This window comes from Vombatus ursinus, unplaced genomic scaffold (genome assembly GCF_900497805.2).
Source record: "Vombatus ursinus unplaced genomic scaffold, bare-nosed wombat genome assembly UNPS02000769.1, whole genome shotgun sequence".
NCBI classification, from domain to species: Eukaryota; Metazoa; Chordata; class Mammalia; order Diprotodontia; family Vombatidae; genus Vombatus; species Vombatus ursinus.
This window is the reverse complement of record NW_020940547.1, coordinates 1-3,753: the sequence shown is the minus strand read 5'-3', so window position 1 is coordinate 3,753 and position 3,753 is coordinate 1. Positions and strand designations below refer to the sequence as shown.

The following is a 3,753-nucleotide window of genomic DNA, read 5'->3' as shown; positions in this document are numbered from 1 at the left end:
AAGCACGGGCAAAGCAAGAGATTCCTGCCTCATCACTGGCAAAGAGATCCCTGCAATCCATCTCTGATGAGCCACTCGATTCCCCCTCAGTATGTGGGCCAGAAGCTCAGGAGTCAGCCACTGCGCCGCCCACACGCTCTGGACTTGGGGCTGAGACCTAGCTTCTTCTCTCACCACAGAAACAGACTTTTCTCACTGACCTTCCAAGTTGTCTTTGGTGTTCGTGGTTTGAGAAGTCTGGAAACCGCCATGGCTGCCCGCGATTCAGTCCTCTGAGGCCTGTTCCACACTGCTTGCCCACACTAAACTGCACTCCTCTCCCTGCTCAGCACGATATACCTTTCCAATCAACCACCCAGGTTGACTTGGGCTGGAAATGTGTTTCACTCTGGCCTTTTGTGGGTTCTGCTGCTGTAGAATTTTTTTTGAGCCATTTTTTTACAGGTATTTGGAAGGGTTTGGGGGAGAGCTCAAGCAATGCACTGCTTTCACTCTTGGCCCCGCCCCGAGAATTCCTTTCTAAAGACCCCAGAGTTGACGAAAGTGGAAGGAACATTGGCATTGTGGTATTCGTTATAACCTGTAAACTCAAAGAACACATGATGAAGGCAAGGAGATCAGAAAAGAAGGAAAAGGAAATTTCAGGGACACTAGGATAAGAACCAGAGCTGGAGTGAGGACTCAGTTTGAGTTCTATTGACAACCTTCTGGGAGGAGAGTAGCATTCTTGTGGGCACTCCCTTCCTCTCTGCCATAAAGTTCTACCATGAAGTTAGAGATAATAAGGGCACTTGCAGCTGTGGGGATTTAGATGGAGCAAGGAGAGCCCTGATTCAGTTCATTTTGGCTGTGTCCTGGCCTGCAGAAACAGAGCACAAGGCAAGGCCACCTACTGACTATCCCACTCATCTCGAAGAGCAGGACAGAATCTTGTGCACAATAGGAAGCATGCAAAAGGCTTGTTCATTCAAATTAGGCCAAGCTTCCTATGGAAGAACTTTTCCAATAACGTTCCCAGCAAAATGCCACTGAAGATTTGCATCAGGTCTTTCAGTGAGGGCACAGCCTCTGCGTCCTGAGGCAGTGTATTCTGCTTTTGGATGGCCGTAATTAGCATAACATTCTCCCTTAACGTGAACTGAAATACATTCCCTAGTACCTTTCACACATTGCTTGTAATTCCCCTCTCAGAGGCCAAGTAGAAGGATTTTATATCTTTTGCCCCATTAGAGGTCTTTAAACATTTGGAGACCATCATTAAACCTCTCTTATGTAGATTAAACACACCTAGGTCTTTCAAACAATCCTTTTATAGCATAGTTTCATGTTCCCATGATGGCCATTTTCTTTCTGTATATATTTTTTCTTCAAACATGTCATCACAACACAACATAATATTGTAAATGGGGGCTGATCAGGCCAGAGGACAGTGGAACTATCATCTTCCTCTTTCCAAGGACTAGATTTCTCTTCATGGGGACTAACTGGACTGTTCCATCACCCTATTAGATCAAGTTGAGATTTCAATCTGCTAAAACCCTCATCGTCTTCCAATGTGAAATCTTTCTGGTCATGTCCCCATCATCCTCTGGTCAGGCAATTTATTTTGTAACTCTTTATCCATATTTGACCTTTTAGTTGTTAAATATCTTATGTTTTTAGATGTGACGGACCTTTCTAATTTTTATTGAATTTGAATTCTCACTAACACATTAAGAACCCAACCCTCCTACTTTCCTGTCCTTTATACCTTTTCTTCATCCATGACTCTTAACATCCTGGACCCACTGATGGTACCCTTTCCAGTTTTCCAATTTTCCCCTTGCTCTGTGTCTCTTGTCCTCTAATCCTACAGAAAAGCATGGCACAATTTCTAGGACATGAGCCAGATATCCAATATCTTTGTACCTGTGGTGCTTGAGAAAATTGATGGACCTGGGGATGTGGCTGGCGGAGATGTGGTCGGCAAAGAAGCTGTTGGAAAAATCATTGTGAAGAAGGATGATCAATAACACAGCCATATGAATGTTATAAGTTGAGGAACTGGCTATGAGATATGGAGTGCAAGGTCTCTATTGCCTTAGCCATTCTTGGAGCTGGAAGGAATGTCAGAGGCCATCTTGCCTGTTCTCTGCCTAAACAAAAACAACAAAAACCCTCTACAATGTACTGAAGAAATGGTTGTTCAGCCAATGCTTTATGGCCTCCAGGGGAGGACAACCCACCACTTCTCAAGGCAGCACATTCCACTTTGGGACAGCTCTCACTGCTAGGAAGGTTTTCCTGACATCAAGCCTCAAATTGCTTCTTTGTGACTTCTACCCATTGTTCTGGGGCCAAACATACCAAACCTATCCCCTCTTCCATGTGAGAGCCCTTTAAATACTGGAGGACATTTATCACATCTTCCTTGATTCTGCTCAAACTAGGCAACACCAGCTCCTTCATATGGCATGACCTCGAGAAGCTTCACCCTGCTGCTGGTTCTGCGCCATAATGGTAAAGGTCCCTTTCATCATGATGGTGAAGTTACTAGTGAAGTTGAAATCCTGAGCTGCGAGGCTTGAGGATCTGTCTCCTACCCCCAGGATGTTACAGGGACCTGGGTGAAGGGTCCTCATTGCAAAAGTCTATTAGACCAGGGGCTTCCTCCTTAGGCAGCCTGTACTTTCCTTACTCCTCAACAGGAATGCAGAAATCTGTTCCAACTTCCCATAGAATGTTCTGCTTAATTGTATATCTGATTTCTCAAAATTTAAATCTCTGGTCTTTGTGACCCAAGACTTCCAGTTGCTATAACATCTCAGCTCTCCCTCTCTTTCCCTGTTTAGAAGGTGCCTATTTCTTAGAATAATGGGGATTTTGAAAGGCCTGGGGCTGTTTCCTCTTTTGAATAGCATATTCTATTTCCACCTTCCATGTGGGACTCAGGGTGAATTCTCCAGGTCACAGAGGTATCGGTTGCATAGCCTACACTGAGACCCCAAAACTCCTGAGTGTGGCAGAACAAGATTAAAATGTAATTGGGAAACATTTAACAAAATAAATAAAAATACAGCACAACGTGGATAATGTCAATTTGGGGTTTTCTAAGTCAATAGGCAGCCCACAGGGATCCATTTCTATATGAGTCTGACACCACTGCCATGACACAGAATCATCCTCTTCCCTACCTTTGGAGCGTCCTCCAGGCCCTGTGGGTTCCAGGGTAGGCTTAGGTGCTACTCTTGTGGATGGACCTGGAACTGAGAAAAAAAGAAAAATGATTATAGATTGATAGACACCTTGAGTACTTAAAAGTAGAGAGTTTGGGTCAGTTGTGGGGGTCTCTATATGAGCTCAGGGTCCTTCATGAGGGAGTGACTCAATATGTGCTTCTTCACCCAATGATTGAATCAAGGGGGTCCAATGGTTTTGTTCCTGTCCAGGTTCTTGTGGAGGGAGCCTTTCATGAGAACACTAGCTGTAAAAGGCAGGATTTGAACCTAGATCTGGGTGCCAAATGCCTAAAAAAAAAGTCTCATTTTACTGGCCCAGACAAGGAAAGCAGGTTGTCTAAGGTGACACAGCCTTGAAAGGGAGGAAGCTATAACTAGTGGAAAGGAGATCTGGGTGAGAGGCAGCGCCTGGTGAAGGGTAATGTGAGGTGTGGGGGAAGGTCAGAGGAAGAGGCTGGTCATGGAAGGGAAAGGTCATAGAAGGTTATAACCATGAGTGCCTGGTGGGTAGGTCACAGCAAGAGGGTGATGGGAA

General features: G+C 45.0%; 1 long non-coding RNA gene across 1 annotated transcript; it reads right to left on the bottom strand.

The window, feature by feature from the left end:
• Window positions 1–402: 402 nt before the first annotated feature.
• LOC114042765 lies at window positions 403–3,436 on the bottom strand. Its single transcript, XR_003569018.1, has 3 exons — window positions 3,174–3,436; window positions 1,909–1,974; window positions 403–580 (listed from the first exon to the last, which is right to left on the bottom strand). It is a non-coding gene; the product is annotated as an uncharacterized LOC114042765 (long non-coding RNA).
• Between the last annotated feature and the right edge of the window lie 317 nt (window positions 3,437–3,753).